The 24,277-nt window shown below is 40.0% G+C and overlaps 1 long non-coding RNA gene across 1 annotated transcript in view; it reads right to left on the bottom strand.

Annotated features, from left to right (window-relative positions):
- Positions 1-10,379: 10,379 nt before the first annotated feature.
- Positions 10,380-24,277, bottom strand: part of LOC115893205 — a 98,890-nt gene continuing 84,992 nt past the window's right edge. The window contains exon 4 of the long non-coding RNA XR_004053179.1: positions 10,380-10,616. This is a non-coding gene — a long non-coding RNA (uncharacterized LOC115893205). The remainder of the gene's footprint in view (positions 10,617-24,277) is intronic.

The raw sequence follows: 24,277 nt of genomic DNA, 5'->3' as shown, positions 1-24,277 counted from the left end.
AGAGTGTGTTGCATAAACACTGTTTTGTTGCATTAGGGCACATGTATTAAAATATCAACTGCTGGTTTGGCAAGAGACCTCAGTATTTATGTTGAAATGGGAAGGCTGTATATTTCATTTTGTATATATTTTCATTAATAAATGTAACATTCATATTCTACTCATCAAGGAATTTTCTGAGGCAAAGGAACAGGATTATGAGGAGGTCTCAGTAATGTGAGGCTCACTTTATTGCACTAGTGAACTAGCAGGCTCCATTTAGAATATATTTTTAAAATTTTTTAATATTAGCAGTGGAAAATAAAGAATAATCTTTGTGTTCTTTGGGACTCTTTATGTTTGTAACTTAGGAGCCCTTACTGGCTGAATTCTGTGGTACTACTGCCAAGAATTTGCAGACTACACGAGCATTTTCATTTACTGAAATGCTAATGTCTTAATTTAAAATCTACCATAATACTTAATTTAGTAGAGTTAATGGCCTCTACCATTCACTTTTAAAATGCCAACCTAATTCAGAATTATTTTCTAACTTCTTATTTTACATATGACTGAACTCCCGTAGGATTGGGTGAAGTCTCTTGAGAGCAGCTCACTGTGGGCATGCGACAAGAGATCAACATTTATCTCAGCTGCTTATATGTGGTCTAAGTGGATTTGGCAGTGCCAGAAAAACATGACTGCCAGGACCCAGAAACTAATGCTTTCCTTGCCTAATAAATAATTTTTTGAAGTCTCCTATCTGTTTCTCAATGACTAAATCCCGAAAGGTATGTAACAGACTATTCATGTTGGTTTTCTCTGAGTGGCAGGTTTAAGGGTATGGGAATGTTACTTCTTACCTTACATATTTCCATATTTGATTTTTTAATAAGCACTTTTTATATATTTAATATTTAATTCTCATGATTTCAATATATAAAAAATATAAAAAGGAAAAAGTTAATCTCCCTACTCTATCTTCCATTCACTAAATCTCCTCACTTTTCCCCAGAAACGTATGTATAAGCAAATATATACTCTCTATATACTAAATACTATTGTATTATATATACTATAATATATACTATCTATATATACTCATGTATATATAAGCAAATATATACTCTATACTAATTACTATCATATATACTATAATATATACTCTATAAAATACTCATATATGTATATATATAAGCAAATATATACTCCATTTTTCTCATTTTTCAAACAAAAGTTAGCAAACAGTGCATATGGTTCTACATCTTGTGTCTTTCATTAAAAATGTCTTGGAGGTTTGTACTGTTTATCAATATACTATGTGGTACATCTTCATTCTCCATGTATTTCTTTCTTTTTTTTTTTTTTTGGGGAGATGGAGTCTCACTGTGTCACCAGGGCTGGACTACAGTGGCGCGATCTCTGCTCACTGCAACATCTGCCTCCTGGGTTCAAGCGATTCTCCTGCCTCAGTCTCCTGAGTAGCTGGGATTACCGTGCCTACCACCACGCCCAGCTAATTTTTTGTACTTTTAGTAGAGACAGGGTTTCATCATGTTGGCCAGGCTGGTCTGCATCTCCTGACCTCATGATTCGCCAACCGCGGCCTCCCAAAGTGCTGGGATTACAGGCATGAGCCGCTGCGCCTCTATGTATTTCTTTCTAAAGCTGCATAATATTCAATTACATGGATGCATCATGATTTATTTAACTAGTTTCATATTGAAGAATACTGGATTGTTTCTAAGTTACCTTGACCTAGGTCATTTTTTAATGATTTTTCTTTCTTTTTTTTTTTTTTGAGACACAGTTTCACTCTGTCACCCAGGCTGGAGTGCAGTGGTGCGATCTCGACTCACCACAGCCTCCACCTCCCTGTTCAAGTGATTCTCATGCCTCAGCCTTCTGAGTAGCTCGGACTACAGACGCTATAGCGCCGCCACACCTGGCTAATTTTTGTATTATTAGTAGAAATGGGGTTTCACCATGTTGGCCGGGCTGGTCTCGAACTCCTAATCTGAGGTGATCCGCCCACATTGGCCTCCCAAAATGCTGGGATTACAGGTGTGAGCCACCGTGGCTGGCCATTTTTTAAATTATTTTTAAAATTTTATTTTACTATTGTGAATAGTGCCGCAATAAACATACGTGTACATGTGTCTTTGTAGTAGACTAATTTATAATCCTTTGGGTATATACCCAGTAGTGGGATGGCTGGGTCATATGGTACATCTAGTTCTAGATCCTTGAGGAATTGCCATACTCTTTTCCATAATGGTTGAACTAGTTTACAATCCCACCAACAGTGTAAAAGTGTTCCTATTTCTCCACATCCTCTCCAACACCTGTTGTTTCCTGACTTCTTAATGATTGCCATTCTAACTGGTGTGAGATGGTATCTCATTGTGGTTTTGATTTGCATTTCTCTGATGGCCAGTGATGATGAGCATTTTTTCATGTGTCTGTTGGCTGTATGAATATCTTCTTTTGAGAAATGTCTGTTCATATCCTTTCCCCACTTTTTGATGGGGTTGTTTGTTTTTTTCTCGTATATTTGTTTGAGTTCTTTGTAGATTCTGGATATTAGCCCTTTGTCAGATGAGTAGGTTGCAAAAATTTTCTCCCATTCTGTAGGTTGCCTGTTCACTCTGATGGTAGTTTCTTTTGCTGTGCAAAAGCTCTTTAGTTTAATTAGATCCCATTTGTCAATTATGGCTTTTGCTGCCGTTGCTTTTGGTGTTTTAGACATGAAGTCCTTGCCCATGCCTATGTCCTGAATGGTACTACCTAGATTTTCTTCTAGGGTTTTTATGGTATTAGGTCTAACATTTAAGTCTCTAATCCATCTTGAATTAATCTTCGTATAAGGGGTAAGGAAAGGATCCAGTTTCAGCTTTCTACTTATGGCTAGCCAATTTTCCCAGCACCATTGATTAAATAGGGAATCCTTTCCCCATTTCTTGTTTCTCTCAGGTTTGTCAAAGATCAGATGGCTGTAGATGTGCGGTATTATTTCTGAGGACTCTGTTCTGTTCCATTGGTCTATATCTCTGTTTTGGTACCAGTACCATGCTGTTTTGGTTACTGTAGCCTTGTAGTATAGTTTGAAGTCAGGTAGCGTGACGCCTCCAGCTTTGTCCTTTTGACTTAGGATTGTCTTGGCAATGCGGGCTCTTTTTTGGTTCCATATGAACTTTAAAGCAGTTTTTTCCAATTCTGTGAAGAAAGTCATTGGTAGCTTGATGGGGATGGCATTGAATCTATAAATAACCTTGGGGAGTATGGCCATTTTCACGATATTGATTCTTCCTATCCATGAGCATGGTATGTTCTTCCATTTGTTTGTGTCCTCTTTGATTTCACTGAGCAGTGGTTTGTAGTTCTCCTTGAAGAGGTCCTTTACATCCCTTGTAAGCTGGATTCCTAGGTATTTGATTCTCTTTGAAGCAATTGTGAATGGAAGTTCATTCCTGATTTGGCTCTCTGCTTGTCTGTTGCTGGTGTATAAGAATGCTTGTGATTTTTGCACATTAATTTTGTATCCTGAGACTTTGCTGAAGTTGCTTATCAGCTTAAGGAGATTTTGGGCTGAGACGATGGGGTTTTCTAAATATACAATCATGTCATCTGCAAACAGGGACAATTTGACTTCTTCTTTTCCTAACTGGATACCCTTGATTTCTTTCTCTTGCCTGATTGCCCTAGCCAGAACTTCCAACACTATGTTGAATAGGAGTGGTGAGAGAGGGCATCCCATAGCAAAGACTTGGAATCAACCCAAATGTCCATCTGTGACAGACTGGATTAAGAAAATGTGGCACATATACACCATGGAATACTATGCAGCCATAAAAAAGGATGAGTTTGCGTCCTTTGTAGGGACATGGATGCAGCTGGAAACCATCATTCTTAGCAAACTATCACAAGAAGAGAAAACCAAACACCGCATGTTCTCACTCATAGGTGGGAACTGAACAATGAGATCACTTGGACTCGGGAAGGGGAACATCACACACTGGGGTCTATCATGGGGAGGGGGGAGGGGGGAGGAGGGAGGGATTGCATTGGGGAGTTATACATGATATAAATGATGAATTGATGGGTGCTGACGAGTTGATGGGTGCAGCACACCAACATGGCATAAGTATACATATGTAACAAACCTGCACGTTATGCACATGTACCCTAGAACTTAAAGTATAATAAAAAAAAAAAAAAAAAAAAAAAAAAAAAAAAAAATTTTATTTTAATTGACAAATGATAATTGTATATATTGATGGAGTACAATGTGATGTTATATATATACACACACACACATTATGAAATGATTAAATAAATTTAATTATTAATAATAGGTCATTTTATGTGTCAAGTATATTCACAGGATAAAGTCATTGAAAATGCCTCTTGGGTCAAGGATATGTGCACTTATAAGACTGAGAGATCTTGCCAAATTATGGAGTTGTACTGATGTATAATACCATAAGTTAGATTGTCAAACTTTTAGATTTTTGAAAATGTGACAAACATATTCATATTACTGCCCATTTTTCTATTGGGTTGTTGATTTTTAAAATCTTATTTATTTCTAGTAGTGTTTTGTATATAAGGGATATTAGTACTTTGTGATATGAGTTGAAAATACTTTTCCCAGTTTGTCATTTGTCTTTTAACTTTGATTATGGTGATTTTGTTTCTTTGCCACAAGACATTTTTTATTTTTACATAATTGAATTTATCAATTTTTAATGGCTTATATATTTTAAGTCACATTTACAAAGACCTTTCAAGGTTATAATGGCATTTTCTCATATTTTCCTCTAGTAATTTTAATTTGGTTTTTCATATTTAAATATATGATGTCTTTGTAATTTAGTGTATAGTGTAAAGTAGAGATCCGGTTTTATTCCAGATGGCTACCTAGTTACAGCCTACCTAGAACTAGGCTAACTTGTTACAACTAGTTCAATACCATATTCAGTCTGTCTTTTCCCTAGTGATTTGCAATGTCACCTTCATCGTATACAAATTTCTGCGTGTGTCTGGATTTATGTCAGAATATTTTCATCTATTCTGTTGATCTGGATGTCCATTTATGGACCAGTCCCACATTGTTTTAACTACTGAGGCTTTATAATGTGTTTTAATATCCGGTAGGGCTAACCATTCTACATTCTCCCTCACACATACACATTTGAGAACTCTCTTGACAAATTTGAAAGGGGAAAAAATGGTATTTTTTATTGGAATTGTGTTAAAATGTTAAATTAACTTAGGGAGATATGACATTTTAACAATTTTTAGTTTTCCTACCCAGGTATGTCTTTCTATTTATTCCAAGTTTCTTTGGGCCCCTTGGTTTTATTTTAAAGTTCTCTACATATAGGACATGCCCATTTCTTGTTAAATTTGTTCCTAAGTATTTTATTTTTTCTATTGCTACTTTAAATAAGGTCCTTCATCCTTATATCCTCCAGTAGGTTATTATTTGCACATATTAGATTGATTGGTTTCTTTATATTAATTTTCCACCTTTATACTTTACTAAATTGTCTTATTGTTTATAATGATTTTTCAGTTGAGTCTCTTGGGTTTAAAATCAGAGTCACATCATCTACAAATAGTGAAAATATTTTTCTTACATTCCTATTTTTATACTTGAAGTTTTTATAAAGCCAAGTCATGATGGCTAGTACCTTCAGTAAAATTTTACATAGTAATTATGATAGTGAGCACCCCGTCTATTCCTATCTTTATTGAGGCTACCTCTAGCCTTTCCCCATCAAGCAGAATGCCGGCTAGATGTGTTGTATCATGTTAAAGAAGTATGAATCTGATTCTATTTTATTGAGTGCTTTTTACCAGGTTGTTGAAACCATGAGCGTTTTAATAAACATCAACAAGAATAAAGCTACTCTTCTGATCTTTCTGTCTTCCCACCATCTGATCTCTTATTGTTGTTTCCCACTGGCTGGTCCTAATCAGAATCCAGAAGGGAAAGAAGTCCATAAGGGGTCAGCTTCCCAGAGGATAGAGCAGGACAGAGAAGGGTAGAGAGTAGATCTGGAAGTATAGACAGGGTATAACTGTAGGCTATATGTGGAAACTAATAGCAGACAACAAAATAGCCTCTGTCTTTATTACTTGAAAACAAAACATTATGGGTGGTAAAAGCAATTTTCCTAAAGCTGGTAGCATTACCTTTGTTCATTAAAAAAAGCAAAAGAAAAGTCTTAGGTATTTATTTATTTATTTATTTATTTATTTATTTATTTATTTTTGAGACACAGTCTCACTCTGTCACCTGGGCTGGAGTACAGTGGTACGATCTTGGCTCACTGCAACCTCTACCTCCTGGGTTCAGTCAATTCTCATGCCTCAGCCTCCCAAGTAGCTAGGACTACAGATGTGTACCACCATATCCAGCTAATTTTTTTACTTTTTGGCAGAGATGATGTTTCACCATGTTGGCCAGGCTGGTCTTGAACTCCTGGCCTCAAGTGATTCTGCCCACCTTGACCTCCCAAAGTGCTGGGATTACAGATGTGAGCCACTATGCATGGTCAGTGTTAGGTATTTATATATGGAAAGCTACTTGTACTAACCTTTGCTAGATCTAATATATTGCATTTCCTGGTCTTAAACTCACATTCAGGATTGAGCTTCTTGAATGTAATTTCCCTATATCTACTACCTTATTTTTAAAATCTTGCACTCCTTCCTCAGACCTAAAAATAGTGTTCTAGTGTGGTGGATATTAGGTCAATTGTCAGCACCAGAACTAGACACTTTATGTTCTTGGAAGGATCTGGCAGAACACACCCACTTTACTGGCACCTTGGCCAGTCTCCGGGCATGTTCCATTCAGGCCTGCCTTGGATGCCCCCAGGCATCAGCAGGGTTGGCTGTGGGGGCAGCAATTTCACTTGACTATATCGTGCTATGCCCTCCCTGAAAGGGTGGTTGCCTTCTGCCAGAATTTGGAAACTTCTGAACTCCACAGCAATCCTGCCCCTCTACTGCACAGGCTGCATATTTAGGAGCCATCACAGGTCACAGATAGAATTGCCAGGTAAAATACAGGATGCCCCGTTAAATTTGAATTTCAGATAAGAAATAATTTTTGGCATATGTATATCCCAAATATTGCATGAAGCATATTTATACCAAAAAATTATTTGTTGTTTATGTGAAATTCAAATCCAACTGGGCATCCTGTATTTTTCTTTGTTAAAAAGAAAAAAAGAGAGCTCATCACAGAGCTCTTCTGAAAATAATCCTCCACTATGCTTCCTGCCACTACCTGCCCTCCCAGCGCCACAGTTCCTCCATAAGAACTACATTTATTAAAGTATTAAGATAGCCTCAGCAGGATATTAACTATAAAGATCAAAGTTAAGATTCACTTCTGAGGGCTGCACCTCTAACTTTAACCCCCATCATCAGGGATTCGTTTACCAGATCAGTAAATTTGTTATTTGGGCACTAAGGCCATTTTAGTGATGGTTGAGAGCAAGCGTGGACCGTAGAAAGTTTAGATGCTCGTAGATGTGTGTAGATGTAGGGATGGAAGTGGAGGTGGGTTTGGGGGTATGTTAAAACAATGCATGCAGGAAAGAGAATATTGAAGAGAACTTGCACTAACAATTTTGCCTGGCTGGGATTCTTGTGTTATTCCTTCCTTGTCTCCTGATTTCCTTCTTTTTTTTTTTTGAGACAGAGTCTTGCTCTGTCGCCCAGGCTGGAGTGTGGTGGCGTGATCTCAGCTCACTGCAACCTTCGACACCCTGGTTCAAGTTATTCTCCTGCCTCAGCCTCCCAAGTAGCTGGGATTACAGGCATGCACCACCATGCCCAGTTAATTTTTGTATTTTTAGTAGAGACAGGGTTTCACCACGTTGGCCAGGATGGTCTCGATCTCCTGACCTCGTGATCCGCCCACCTCGGCCTCCCAAAGTGCTGGGATTACAGGCGTGAGCCACCACGCCCAGCCTCCTTCCCTTCTTTAGTTTACACACATAGGCCCCAGGTATAGGGCATGAGCTAGAGCTGGATCCCAGCTGAACGGAAAGCAGGAGGCGCTATATTGGAAACAACTGCCAAGCAACCAAGGACTGAGGACAAAATAGCCTGGGAGGAGAAGTAAAACCAGGAAAAAGTTTAAAATTAGGTGCCTGACATTTAAGGGAAAAAGTCCAAAGTTAATCAAGGATGACCGCTTATTGCAAGATTCAAAACCTCTAAATGACAAAACTTCTAAAAAAGGAAATGATGATAGCACGGGGAACCCTGCTGATCCATCTCCCTGCCCAAATACTTCTCCATTCCCAACCTCTGTGCAGCCATGTGCAGCAGAGACAAACAGCAGCAGCACTCCACCCACAGGCTTTGAGAATCACAGAGCTGTGACTGACACAGTGGCCCTATCTCTATGAAGTACATAATTCATACCACAGCCTTATTTTCTGAGACCATCTCTATGAAACCAGCTTCCCTAAATGCTGTGGCCCAAGAGGCTAACACTTTGGTCAATCATAGGGCAATATGTCTGCTCCCGCATGGCATCCAAGTCCATGCTTAGAGACTGAAGGGGAGCCAGCCTTGGTAAACCAGGTTAGTGGTCATTTCCCCACCTGGCATTTTTGAACTGTACCAAGCAGCCTGGGGATTCTTACCGCAAGGGCGCGCTCAAACCTGACTTGTCCAGACAAGCAGAAGAGTTTTGGACTCCCAATTAAGCACGGTGGTCAGTCTGTTCCAGTTTGTCTGGGACTTTCCAGGTTTGAACACTGAAAGTTCTACAGCCAGAAAATTCCTCAGTCCCAGGCAAACTGGGAGGGTTGGTCACCCTGAAGTCAAGACACCTAGGCTTTGGCACCTAAACATCAGTTTCCTCGTCTGTAAAATGCTGGGACTGGCCATTACAGCTTCTAATGTTACTGCCACATAATGGTCCATGATTCACTCTCATGCACCTGACCTTACCCATCTGTAGCCCAAGGCCCAAACAAACTTCACTTGATCCAAGATTGAGTTCATGTTACCTGATAAACTAATCATTAATGTGTTAACAGGAGAGGATTATAGGGTTCACAGTTGAATTTTAACAATGACTTGGGTGGAAGGCATGTGGGTAGCTGAGTCGTTCTAATGGTGGGAAGTTCAGCTGGGGAGATAGAGTGTATGGTTGTGTGCCATCTGAGAGAAAGATATTTTTAGGCAGGCAGGTTTTGAGGCAGCCAGCCTGAAAGAACTGGTTTGATGAGCTGCTTTTAGCTGCGCAGCAGGAACAGGCCACAGGCAGGGCAGTCTTGTCTGACTTGAGCCAACTTTCACACTATGACCTGAATAAAATCAGCAGTTGAAGCCACAGACTGGAGAGGAAAGGACATCGTTTACTAATTACTGATAGCACTATATATATAAATAAATATATAAATAGCACTATATATATATATTTATATATATATATAAATAAAATAATGCATTTGCTTTGAGCCTGGGTCTGTCATCTGTAATACAGATATGTAGCTATGATCCTGGGTAGTTAAGAGTTCAAACTCTGGGGTCACCACCTACCAACTCTGTGATATTGGGCAAGTTGTAGGTTGAATAATATGCATTTGCTGATATTTAACCTTTTTGATCTACACAAACAGGAATTCCATGTAGTTCAACCTAATAGCTTACTCTCCCTTTTCCTTGGTTTCCTCATGTGTGAAACGCAGATAGCCACCAAACTTTTCAGGACACTGTGAGGACCAAATGAGAGGGACACATAAGGTGGTCAGAACAGTCCCAGCCCCACAGTCCATGTCAGTGATGTCAGCCACCACCATCCTACTGGTGAAGAGGCATACAGGGCCATTAGACTCCATCAGCTGAACCTAGGGTAACCCAGACTCTTCCTGTCTTCCTGAGACATGGAACATGGATGAACCAAAGTGAATTGGTCACTTTAGCTGAACTGTAGAACTTCATTCTAATACCAGGGTGAGGAAAGGGGAGTAGGTTCATACCATAGGTTTTTCAGGTCATTCCAAGACTGAATGTTTTTCTTCCCAATACAATCAGGTCCTAAGTATAGCAAAGAGCTTTTTATGATGGGGTTTTGCTCTAACACCATGGAGCCCTTTCTTTAGCCTTACATCTGTCTGTAGCGACCACACATGGCCATCTTCTTCAACTTAACTATGTACACACACACACACATACATTGTGAAGCACATACGGAATACATGAGACAGCCTCATCATTATCAGAATACAAACAAGTTACACTGAATTTCTTCTCTCAATAATTAACAGGAAGCAATTAAAAAAGAGGAAACAAAACATATGCTGTGGTATTATCATTATAATTAAATCACATTTATTAACTGAAGCAAATTCACTTGAGCTTTTTATAGGATTCTAGGAAATAGGTTCCTTACATGTAATGAGGAAGTGCATCTTTAGGTCTTTTCATATTTTTCTTCCCTGTAACAGTCCTATGTTTGGTCTTTTCTCTTCAGGTTCATTCCCTTGATGCTAACAGAGAACACTGTAATTCTAAATTAAAATGATAGCTGGGGAACCATGGATTCCAAGGCCAGCACCTCCCCACTGTGTGGATCCCACAGATATGATGTCAGAAATCTAAAAATAAAGAAAAGAAAAAAAACCTTGAACCTGGCTTGGTTTAAACTCTCTTTAAGCAACCCTCTTTCATTCAAATGTGAGAAAGTTCAGCTTTCAACATGTATTAACAAAAGATGTTTACAACAGAATACCTGGTTGTGCCTAATAATGGCTTTGCTCTTTGAATTAATTTTTTCCTGGTAACAAAGGCCGAGCTTTTGAACTTCTGGGTAAGGCTAGGCTGGGCATTTTTGCTTGGCTTGGCTCTCTTAAATGGTTAGAAAAGGGTTGGTCTGGCACCTGCTATTTTGCGGCCAGTAATTACACTACGGTTGTTACTATGCATACCGAAACTTCATTTTTTTGACCAAAAGCCAACAGTATTCTTTAAACAAACATCTTTTGAAAGCCGAATGTGCTTTGAAATGATTTTAAAATCCATTTAATGAATAGGATTCTATTGAATTTCACAAATATAAGTCAGATTTTTTTTTTTTTTGATGCTCCATATTTTATTTCCCCCTGCCCTCCCGTCCCACCCCTGGTGATGGTTGTACCCATTTGAGCATTTCTGAGCACATGACGAGTAAGAATTTTTTTAAACGACATTTTGCTTTAGCATGGTGTCTCTCTAGTACAAGCCGTGTGTGGCCTTTCCACTTAAGCCGTCTTAATGTTTCCTTTCCCTTCATCAGTGTACCATGACAAGCCCCTTCTATTTCCACCCCCAGCGAACAGATTTACTCTAGGGCGTGTGTTGATAACTGAGGCAGGATGAGGCAGTGTTGATAACTGAGGTAGGTGAGACTTAAATAGCCAGAGAAAGGAATAATCTTTTCCATATTTAGAAGACTAGAAATCTATGGCCAGGCTTTCACAGCTGTGGGGCTTCTGAGCCCAGATCCTAATTCTTTTTTTTTTTTTTAATTGGATTAACTAGCTCATGATCACCCAATTCTTAACTGAAAGCTTGATCACCAAGACTGCAGGATCAAGACATGGGGATTGAGGTCGGTGGGTTGGGATGGTACATTTAAAGACCAATCAGGCAGAAGAAGCCCTCACCTGTGAGTTCCCAAATATATTGTAAGAACTCCCATCAATGCTTCGTCCCCTCACTGTTAGTTTCAGAACAATGACATACAGATACTCACCTCACAAGGATCTGATAAAGTTAAATGTGATACATATGTGATCAAGAAATTTTTTTTTTCTTAGTATTCCCCTACCCCTTTCTCCCTGCCTCCATGCCTTGGACAGCAAGCCCTTGTCCTATTGCCTCAAGGTAGGGAAATAATGTGACAAGATAAACAGCAAAACCACAACACAACTTCTGTAAGTTGTGTTTTGTGTTATAAAAAAATCTCAGAGGACTAGAAAGGATTTGGAATAAAGCCAAAGTATTTGGAAGAAAATGGTTTGAGGAGAGAGGGGCTTCCCTGGAAGACTAGAAACACATCCCTCCACCAGTGGGAAGAAGGATGGATGAAAAGTGAGAGGGCAAAGGCCTGGGTAGGGTGGGTCTTTTCCTACTTCTCTACCTCTGTGTCTTAGGGAGGCAGCAAGCTGGAGAGAAGAATGACTGTATGTTGTAAGCCTATAGAACTTCCCAGACCCTGGAGTGGCCCCAAAATAGCAGGGAGATGCTGGGCACAAATGGGCCATGCAAACAGGAAGGAGGCACAGGTGCAGCAGTATTGGTAAAGGAAGGCCAGAAGGAACTGTGGACATCTGGGTTGGTGCCTCCTCAAACAGCTGACATGAGGAACAAATGGATTTCCCAATACCTTGGCACAACCTAACCACCCTCCCCGCCACCAAGCCTTCATCCCACCCCAAATGTAAACATATCTTTAAAGGTAGAGAAATACCAAAATGATGAAATTCATTGCTGACACCTTCCAACATAGAGTGGAGGCTTAAAACATAAATTAGGTAGATTAATAAAAGAATGAAGATATATTTCTTGCATACTTGAGTTTGTACACTGAGAGCTGGGCATCCAGTTTGAGCCTCTGGGGAAGACAATGTGGCAAGGGAGAGAGACCAGTAACCTCAGAGTGAAAGAAGAAAAGCTCTATCACTTAGCAGTATAAACTAAAAATAAATGCCAAGGCCCCCACTGACTAAATGGACCCCCTTGTGGCCAAAAGGACCCCAGAAAAAAAAATTTAAGTCTAGTTCCCAGCTATGATGGGAGGTCAGACATTTCTAATGATACTCCCCCTCTCTTCTATGGTTTAGACATAACAAGTAAGCAGCATTAATGTTCCAGTAGAGATCACATGACTCACAGAACAGATTCTTTGTGGCAATAAGATACCAAATTATAAACAGGACCTAAGGCTATGCCAGGTGAGGGGAAGTCATGTACTCCTACACCTAAGGAAGAAACTGTGCTCTAACTGCCACAAGGATTTTCTTTTTCTCTAGCAGCTAAACAAGCACTGGCCTCAAGATAAGCAATATTTAAACAATTGCAAATCATCCTGCTCATAGACTGCCCAGCTGAACCCCCGTTCCACCAGCCATATAACTATATCTTTCATTGGATGAGAGACTAATTTTAATAACTTTTTCCTGATAAGACCACCAACCATGGACTGATTCTGACTAGTTTACAGAGATTATGTACTTGTGAGCTTTTGTGTCCTGAAACGACCTTTTGATGTGTAGGGCCTAACTGTAATACATTGAAATGTTAAGTCTCCATCCCAAAGTGAACATGGGTCATGTGTTACATGCATGTTTGTTCAATACGCATGTGTCAGGACCACCTTCATTAATATTCACAGCTCCTCCTGTAACTTGTTGAATATTATATTTGGTCAACCTGTTCAGCATAAAGCTCCATCTCAACCCCTCTGTCTTCAAAGTGCTTGTCTCTGGGCTTCTGCTGAAAGCTGTGCTTCCCAGCCTGTGGGATAGCCACCTTGAAGGTTATAACCCTTTATAAGAAATCAAGTCTCTGATGGCCAGTGATGATGAGCATTTTTTCATGTGTCTGTTGGCTGTATGAATGTCTTCTTTTGAGAAATGTCTGTTCATATCCTTTGCCCACTTTTTGATGGGGTTGTTTGTTTTTTTCTTGTATATTTGTTTGAGTTCTTTGTAGATTCTGGATATTAGCCCTTTGTCTGATGAGTAGGTTGCAAAAATTTTCTCCCATTCTGTAGGTTGCCTGTTCACTCTGATGGTAGTTTCTTTTGCTGTGCAGAAGCTCTTTAGTTTAATTAGATCCCATTTGTCAATTTTGGCTTTTGCTGCCGTTGCTTTTGGTGTTTTAGACATGAAGTCCTTGCCCATGCCTATGTCCTGAATGGTACTACCTAGATTTTCTTCTAGGGTTTTTATGGTATTAGGTCTAACATTTAAGTCTCTAATCCATCTTGAATTAATCTTCGTATAAGGAGTAAGGAAAGGATCCAGTTTCAGCTTTCTACTTATTGTTTCTACATTTCTTGTTTCTCTCAGGTTTGTCAAAGATCAGATGGCTGTAGATGTGTGGTATTATTTCCGAGGACTCTGTTCTGTTCCATTGGTCTATATCTCTGTTTTGGTACCAGTACCATGCTGTTTTGGTTACTGTAGCCTTGTAGTATAGTTTGAAGTCAGGTAGCGTGACGCCTCCAGCTTTGTCCTTTTGACTTAGGATTGTCTTGGCAATGCGGGCTCTTTTTTGGTTCCATATGAACTTTAAAGCAGTTTTTTCCAATTCTGTGAAGAAACTCATTGGTAGCTTGATGGGGATGGCATTGAATCTATAAATAACCTTGGGCAGTATGGCCATTTTCACGATATTGATTCTTCCTATCCATGAGCATGGTATGTTCTTCCATTTGTTTGTGTCCTCTTTGATTTCACTGAGCAGTGGTTTGTAATTCTCCTTAAAGAGGTCCTTTACATCCCTTGTAAGTTGGATTCCTAGGTATTTTATTCTCTTTGAAGCAATTGTGAATGGAAGTTCCTTCCTGATTTGGCTCTCTGCTTGTCTGTTTCTGGTTTATAAGAATGCTTGTGATTTTTGCACATTAATTTTGTATCCTGAGACTTTGCTGAAGTTGCTTATCAGCTTAAGGAGATTTTGGGCTGAGACAATGGGGTTTCACACCAGTTAGAATGGCAATCATTAAAAAATCAGGAAACAACAGGTGTTGGAGAGGATGTGGAGAAATAGGAACACTTTTACACTGTTGGTGGGATTGTAAACTAGTTCAACCATTATGGAAAACAGTATGGCAATTCCTCAAGGATCTAGAACTAGATGTACCATATGACCCAGCCATCCCACTACTGGGTATATACCCAAAGGATTATAAATTATTCTACTACAAAGACACATGCACACGTATGTTTATTGCGGCACTATTCACAATAGCAAAGACTTGGAATCAACCCAAATGTCCATCTGTGACAGACTGGATTAAGAAAATGTGGCACATATACACCATGGAATACTATGCAGCCATAAAAAGGATGAGTTTGTGTCCTTTGTAGGGACATGGATGCAACTGGAAACCATCATTCTTAGCAAACTATCACAAGAAGAGAAAACCAAACACCGCATGTTCTCACTCATAGGTGGGAACTGAACAATGAGGAAACTTGGACTCGGGAAGGGGAACATCACACACTGGGGCCTATCATGGGGAGGGGGGAGGGGGGAGGAATTGCATTGGGGAGTTATACATGATATAAATGATGACTTGATGGGTGCTGACGAGTTGAGGGGTGCAGCACACCAACATGGCACAAGTATACATATGTAACAAACCTGCACGTTATGCACATGTACCCTAGAACTTAAAGTATAATAAAAAAAAAAAAAAAGAAAAAGAAAGAACAGAAAAAAAAAAAGAAAAAAAAAAGAAATCAAGTCTCCTCTTTCTTTGTCTAAATTTATAAATTGTGTGTGTTTTTAAGTTAACAGTAGTATGTAACTTTGGACAAGCCATGTAACTGCTCTGGGCCTCAGGGTTTCCATCCATAAAGTGGGTGATAAAACTTCTCGTGACTACTCCTAGTCCTGTTGTGAGGAATGGGATGCTGCATGTGGATGTCACGAAATACAGTGGGATTCAACAAGGCAGTCTACATAGTATCAAATGCTAAGCATAATCAGAAGAAAAATATAGATAATAATTCCAACATGTAGAAACTTATAGCAAAGACTGGCTACATACTTGCCAATTTCATTTTCTCTTCCTGGCATACAAGAAGACCTTTCCCAGGGCTTCCCTTGCAGTTCGGATGGGGCCATATGATTGGGTTCTGGCTAACGGGATTTGGCAGATGTGATAGCAGTGCTTGCAGACCTACCACAGATCCTGCAGTGTGGTCTTATACACACTCTCTTCTCCTTCTCTGGCAACTGTTGAGGCCAAATGCTGAAGATGATGGCATTTCAAGATGAAAGGAGCCTGAACCTCCAAGTCACCACTTAGAGATGTTGCCGAGGAGATCCCCTGCACTGGCTTATGATGCATAATATAAACTTCTATTTGGGGGTTAATTGGAGCCTCTGTAGCCTATCCTAACATTGTGCTATAATAAAAAGATAATAATAGAATACATTATTATGACAGAATATATACATTCATGTATGTATCCATATAAATATATATGAGATGTCTTGAGGCATAAAGGAGTGGCTCAGTCAATACCTTTCCTTCTATATTATGAAGAATGTAAAAGTTCAATTTGTGCTGTTCTTGGGGAAAGATGTCACAGGCACAAATTGCGACGACATTCAAGTCTATGTCTGGCTTGCTCAGTGGAAGCACAGTTACACAGAAAGCTGGGGGAAATCTTCCACTTGGAGTTGACAGACACCCAGGCCCTCTGCTCTATTTCATCAAAGCTGCTGAGGTTTTACTTTGCATGATCTGCTGCACCAGTTTCAGCTGGGAGACAGCCCTCGTCTTCCTCATCTTAAACTCTCCATGGACATTCAGCATTCTAACAGGAAGAACCCAGGAGATGCTCTTGGATCCAGGCAATAAGAGAATGTAAACATGATGAGCTTGCCATAAAGCACAGCTTAAGACAAATCCCTCAGCTTCTCATTTCCAACCAGATTAGCACCCCAAGCCTCTGGAGAGGACTGAATCCATCTACACTGGGATTTTAGTAAAGCACTTAACTCACATATCCAAGTCAAGTTCTGATGGTTAAAAAATGGTGTTCTAGGCTGAGTGCAGTGCCTCATGCCTATAATCCCAACACTTTGGGAGGTCAAGGCTGGAGAATTGCTTGAGCCCAGGAGTTTGAGACCAGCCTGGAAAACCTAGTGAGACCCTATCTCTACACAAATAAAAAAAAAGCTGGGCATAGTGCAGTGTGCCTGTAGTCCCAGCCAATCAGGAGGCTGAGCCCAGGATGTTAGCACTACAGTGAGCTATGATCACACCACTGCACTCTAGCCTGGACAACAAAGCTAGACTCTATCTCAAAAAACAAACAAACAAACAAAAAGTTCTAAAACTGGAGGCACAATTAAATCTGCATGAACCAATATAGTTATCTTAAACTTGGATCAATTTGAGACCAAAGCCACCTCCACTATTCCTGAGTGTTGAGAATTCCACCCTGCACTCCCTGCCACTCTGACCAGCCCTCAGTCCCTCCTTCTCCCCTACAACACTCAGCTCTCTTCCCTGCCATCAGGCCTGTTGTAGGTTGAATTTTGTCCCCTCAGTGAGATATGTTGAAGTCCTAGCCCTCAGTACCTTAGAATGTGAGCTTATTGGGAGAAATAGTGTCATTGTAGATGTAATTAATTCAGATGAGGTCATACTAGAGTAGAGTGGGCCCTTAATCCAACAAGACTAATGTCCATGTGAAGAGGGCCATGTGAAGATGCAAAGATACAGCAAGAACATCATGTGAAGATGGAGACAGAGATGTGAGTGATGCATCTACAAGACAAGGAATACCAGAAATTGCCACCATCAGAAGCTGGCATAGAGGCACGAAACAGATTCTCCTTTGGAGACGGCAGAAGAAACCAATCACGCCAATCCCTTAATCTTGGACTTCTAGCTTCCAGAACTGTGAGAGTATACATTTCTGTTGTTTGAAGCCGCCCAGTGGTACATTTTTATGGCAGCCTAGGAAGGGCTGCAAAAGGCTGGACAGCTTTTTCTGAGCCTTGGCTCAATGGGGAGACATTTAGCAAAGGCTTTGACCAGCATGCTGGTTTCATCATCCCTGCCCCATGAGCCAGTCTTGCCAATCCCAACTCTGAATAGGACACACCATCTAATTTCCTTGCTCCTTGACCTAGGCTGTCAAGGTAATAGCAAAATTAGATGAATTGATTATGTTGCAAAGTCATTGTCTCCAATCATAACTTGCCCCTCTCTGAGCCTGAGCCATCTTTCATCACATTGAATAAGTATCATAGAGATTCTCAACTAGTGGGGAGAGAAGGGCTCATGGTTTGAAATAAAAACTTTGCCTCATTGCTGTACTTCATTTAAAATTTATTTTGAATTTCTAAAAACATCAGAGGAGGATAGAGAATTTTTCTTTTTTGCAGAGTAGTGTAAAGGTGGATCGGTATTTCCCTTTGGTTGAAATTAGCACAAACGTGCATACGTGGTGGAGTTGAGGTTCAAATGAATAAAGCAACCTGCCTCCAGAGTCCACACTTCTAACCACCAATATACAAGACACTCTTATGGTTTACTAGCTTGGAAGCTCCTGAATGACAAAAACCCTTCCCTTGTATGTTCTCTCTTTGCATCTTCCCAACTCCCTAATACCATTCATTGCACTTTAAAGACATTCAGTAAAAAGAGGCACAGACGGCCGGGCGTGGTGGCTCACGTCTGTAATTCTAGCACTTTGGGAGGCGAAGGAGGGCAGATCACGAGGTCAGGAGATGGAGACTATCCTGGCTAACACAGTGAAACTCCGTCTCTATTAAAAATACAAAACATTAGCCGGGCGTGGTGGCGGGTGCCTATAGTCCCAGCTACTCGGGAGGCTGAGGCAGGAGAATGGCATGAACCTGGGAGACGAAGCTTGCAACGAGCCGAGATCGCGCCACTGCACTCCAGCCTGGGCGACAGAGCGAGACTCTGTCTCAAAAAAAGGCACAGACTTGGGCAGAGTTTCCTTTTCTCTCAGCAGTAGGTGGATAAATTCATGAATTAGTGACTAATATATGGTATTTGATGCAAATACTGCAGTTCCATTTCCTCACTGCTCCCTTTCCCCTCTTTTTCTCGTTTGTTCCTTTTTTGCCCTCATCTTGTAGAGAAGGAAGGGCACAGGGGCCTCTTTCTACACTAAGGAAATCTCAGAGGAGTTATTCCAGGTCCATAGACTTCCTGAGTAGCACTCAAGCTGCAGTCCTCCTCAGCTGGCAACTGTTCTATAGTTTGCAACCTCAGGTCGTTCCAAAGAATGAACCTCTTGAAATAAACACAGAGAAATGGGGCCTTTTATTATCTCCAGATGGGATTGTGTGGCCTTGGACGCTGTTGAAATAATTCTTCTGTGCCTGGATCAAACTTTTGTTATCTTCCAAAAGGAAAGAAAGAGAGGAGTGGTAAATTGTGTTAACTAGAAAGCCAACTCGGGTTAAATTCTGCTGGTAGGTCCCCTTCCCCCACTAAAACCCAGGTTTTTAAATTTGCTTTTTATTGATTTTTGCATCCCTTTTCCCCTTTTACAATCAGATATTAAGCTGGGTTGGAATACACACACACACACACACACACACACACAAACACACACACACAGACACAAAAGGACAAAATTGTAAAACCGTTGTTTTTGTGTTGTTATCCAAGATTCAGATGTTGTTTTTTTAAAATGGGGATGAAACATGAAAGTGGAAATACATGTGTTTTAGGGTATTACTAGAAAAGAAAGTATGATAAAGCGTGTCTGTAATACTTTTATTTTTACTCTGTTAGTAGTGGTGAGCTGAGCAGTTTCTACATACATGGAGTCCAATAAACATCCATTGAACAAACACCATAAATACAATTTTGGGCTATAAACAATAGAAAATATAATTTTAAAATTGATGGTGCCACCTATTGGTGATGATACAAAGTATAAAATGATCACTTACATAATAAGTTATTTCATGTTTTCCAATCATGTTACTTATTCCCACAGAGATTCTGTGAGGAGCTAGAAGGTAAGCTTGGTTCATGCAGACATGAGGCACTAATGATTTCAACTGGGTTGCTCTCCACTGGATGCCTATTAAATGCTCAGCACTTTGGAGTATACCAGAGAAGTAAAGACATGGCCCCTGCCTTTAAGGAGAATTTTATCCAGTTGGTAAGAGACCTACCTACCAATATAACAAAATAATAAATATCCTTGGGAGGATGAGGCCAGGAGGATCCCTTGAGGCCAGGAGTTCAAGGCTGCAGTGCACTATGATCGCGCCTAGGCATAGACACTGAGCTCCAACCTGGGCAACATAATAAGACCTTGTCTCTACAAAATAAAGAAATAAAACAAAATAATAAATAGCTGACATTAAAATGTATAATCTTCCTTCTATTTATATGGCTGTATCTTATATAGTATACGGTAATCATCCTTTCTAAATCCTCAGCGCAGTGTCAGGACTCAGGACATGTTACCCCAAAGTATGGTACCTCACTTGGCTGAGTACTTTGCTTATTTATTTACTTATTTTGCTTATTTATTTATTTATTTATTGAGAGGGAGTCTCACTCTGTCACCCAGGTTGGAGTGCAGTAGTGAGATCATCTCAGCTCACTGCAACCTCTGCCTCCTGAGTTCAAGCAATTCTCCTGCCTCAGCCTCCCAAGTAGCTGAGATTACAGGCACCCACCACCATGCCTGGCTAATTTTTGTTTTAGTAGACGCGGTTTCACCGTGTTGGTCAGGCTGGTTTCAAACTTCTGACCTCAATTGATCTGCCTGCCTCAGCCTCCCAAAGTACTGGGGTTACAGGTGTGAGACACCATGGTCGGCCCTTGGCATAGTACTTTAAACTGAAGGACACTGGAAGGACCTCAGAAGCCAGTGTTCTCTGACCTTCTGCTTTCCTGTCACTTGCCCCTTTTTCTCCTCTAAAACAAGGAGAGAAATCCTCTTTCCTATGGCAGGTCCTAGTAACTAGGACCTCTCTTCTGCAAAGCAAGTCATAAAACCTCCAGGTCACTCTCTCTGTTTTATCCTGAAGACTGTCATTCCAGAGGGGTCCTATGCATACTCAGGAGGAAGGAATGCTACATGAAGAGACCCAGAAGAACCTAAATAGAAAGGCAGGTCTTGCTGGGTTTCTTCCTCAGCCTGTTACAGTAAGATCATACTCTTGTCCAATCACATTTCTACATGACTGTCCATTCTTCATCAAGCCTCAGCATAAAAACACAGTTTTCCTTGCATCTTTGGATATTTACTTCTTTTTTGGGGGGGCGGGGGGGGCTATTCATTTCTAAAGGCTCCCATGTCATGTAAAACTTTGGTTAAATAAATTTATTATGCTTTTATCTTGTTAATCTGTCTTTTGTTATAGGAGTATCAACTGTGACGCTTATGATGGATGAAGAAAGATACTACACCTTTCTGCTCCTATAGCAGGAAAAAGTCTGTTTTGCTCACCACTTACCCTAGGCCTAGTACACCACAGTTCCTGGCACTTAGTAGGCAATTGATAGAATAGTTGAATTAAGTTGGGTCTCATGGTTAGACAAATGTGGCTTATAGAATATTTTATTTTATTTTATTTTAGAGACAGAGTCTCATTCTGTTGCCCAGGGTGGAGTGCAGTGGCACGATCTTGGCTCACTGCAACCTCTACCTCCCAGGTTCAAGCGATTCTCCTGCCTCAGCCTCCCTAGTAGCTGAGACTACAGGTGTGTGCCACCACCCCCAGCTAATTTTTGGTATTTTCAGTAGAGACAGGGTTTCACTGTGTTAGTCAAGATGGTCTCGATCTCTGGACCTCGTGATCAACCTGCCTTGGCCTCCCAAAGTGCTGGGATTACAGGCGTGATTACAGGTACCGGCCACCCGCCCCAGTGCCTGGCCAGAATTTTTTTTTTTTTTTGAGATGGAGTCTCATTCTGTTGCCCAGGCTAGAGTGCAGTGGCAGGATCTCAGCTCACTGCAACCTCCACCTCCCGGGTTCAAGTGATTCTCCTGCCTCACCCTACCTAGTAGCTGGGACTACAGGCACACACCACCACGCTCGGCTAATTTTTGTAGTTTTAGTAGAGACGGGGTTTCACCAGGTTGGCCAAGATGGTCTTGATCTCTTGACCTCATGATCCACCTGCCTCAGCCTCCCAAAGTGCTGGGATTACAGGCGTGAGCCACCACGCCCGGCTGCCAGAATATTTTAAATCAAGACTGGCAAAACAGATCAGAAAATATGTGTAAACACGGGAAGCAGGGTTTGAATTGGGTCTTAGAAAATTCCTCAAGGGATTTATAACCTAATACAGATGAAGCCATCAGTGCAGGGAAGCCTCTTGTAGCCTTAAATTTGGTTAGAACTTGAGATTTTTGTGGTTTGCTGTGCCAACCCACACTTTTTCCTTAGGCAAGTACTGGGTTTTTGCTCAAAGTCCAAAAGCAAAGGAAGAGAAAAAGGCAGATGGTGGGTAGTTATAAAACTATAAACATATTTTACTCCTGCAAGTCTTACAGACAGGAGTAATTCTGGGAGTATGAAAGTAGCTTAGAAAGATTTTTGCTTCCTCTCACCCTCCAACCTAATTATGTGCTGCAAAGTATTCCTATAATACTCGGCAATTTAAGGCTGGGCAGTGTCTCATACTTGTAATCCCAGCACTTTGGAAGACTGAGGCATGTGGATCACTTGAGGTCAGGAGTTCGAGACCATGGCCCACATGATGAAACCTCATTTCTACTAAAATACAAAAATTAGCCAGGTGTGGCAGGTGCACACCTGTAGTCCCAGCTGCTCAGGGGGCTGAGGCAGGAGAACCACTTGAAACTGGAGGCAAAGGTTACAGTGAGCTGAGATTGCGCCACTGCACTCCAGCCTGGGCAACAGAGCAAGACTCTGTCTCAAAAACAGCAACAACAACAACAACAACAACAACCACAACAACTTGGCAATATGTATCAAGAGTCTTAAAAATGGTCATATCTTTTGATCCAATACTTTTCCTTCTAAGAAAATATGTTAAGAAAATAACCAGAAATGTGAACAGAGGCTTTTTAGAACACAGGGGAGAAAAACCTCTGTACTCAGTATGAAAAGTTGTTTTCAAAAAATTTTAATTAAGTAATTTTGCTCTAGATATAAGACAATTCTTATGTAATATTTAAAACTATGGCACAAAATTGTGCATAGATAGATTACCCCTGAATAGAGGGATTACAGGTTGTTTTGATTTTACTGTATTGTAAGAAAAAATGTTAAAGCCTTTGAAATTTAGTGGGTGTCCTGATTAGTTCATTCATTCATTTCTGCTTTCATTGTCTTTGACTAGTCTTTGATTAGACTATTTTACAACTCTGTAGAGAAAGAGGTTAAGATGTAGAAAATTGACATTAATACAAATGTTTCCTGTTATAACTGCAAATGATCTCTGTTTGTGTCAATGCAAATACATTTTGTCTGGCAGGTAATATAGATCTCTGTAAATCAAATCCATTTGAACCAGTTATAACACCTTACTGGTTTTCTCATTAATTAATGAGTTAAATAAAATCTTTGATGTGCTCATTTTATATTTATATGACAGTCATAATGTTTCCTTATTTTGAAAACTGTTTTTTAACACTAGTTTCTGTTTTCTAGATTTCCTATCATAAGGATGTACAAGTAATTTAGTAAACTTTATAGGGATAAAAATATGCATGCAGAAAAGTAGGTAAGTTTACAGTTCAATGAATTTTCACAAAATCAACACCTATGTAACCTATGTGAGTATGATCCAGGAAAAGAACAATATTACCACCCCAAAGTTGCTCTTGTGCCTTACTCTTGGTCACTACTATCTCCACCATCCCAACAGGTAAACACCATCCTGACTTCCAACATCACTGATTTATTTTGTCTAATTTTCAGTTTTATATAAGCGGAATCATATAATATGTTCTCATTTGTGCCTGGCTTACTTTGCTCACAATTATGTTTGTGAGATTCATACATGTGACTGCACAAAGTTGTAGTTCCTTCATTGTCCTTGTTGTGTAATGTCCGTTGTATGAATAGGTCACAATTTTTCCATTCTTCTGTTGATGAACATTCAGATTGTTTCTAGTTCAGGGCTATTCTGATAGTGCACCTATGACAATTTTTGTACATATATTTAGGTGAAAATATGAATATATATCTGCTGATTATAGCATGTATTAATTTAAAATCAGAAAAAAATAAACTGCATAAAAATTGTTTCTCTAAGTTTCTACAAATCTTTCTGGAAATATGAAATACTTTTAATTAACAAACTCTTGGATTTCTTCATGGTTCAATCTTGGTAAGTTGTATGTGTCTAATAATGTAGCTGATTCTTCTAGGTTTTCCAACTTATTGGCATATAGTTGCTTGTAGTAGTCTTTAATGATCCATTGAATTTCTGTGGTATTAGTTGTCACCATTTTTGTCTCTGATTTTATTTATTTGGGTCTTCTTTATTCTTAGTCTGACTAAAGATTTGCCAATTTTGTTTATTTTTTCAAAAAGCCAACATTTTGTT

The sequence above is a fragment of the Rhinopithecus roxellana genome, chromosome 14 (assembly GCF_007565055.1).
Source record: "Rhinopithecus roxellana isolate Shanxi Qingling chromosome 14, ASM756505v1, whole genome shotgun sequence".
NCBI lineage: Eukaryota > Metazoa > Chordata > Mammalia > Primates > Cercopithecidae > Rhinopithecus > Rhinopithecus roxellana.
The sequence above is the reverse complement of the archived record's forward strand: the minus strand, read 5'-3'. Positions and strand labels throughout refer to the sequence as shown.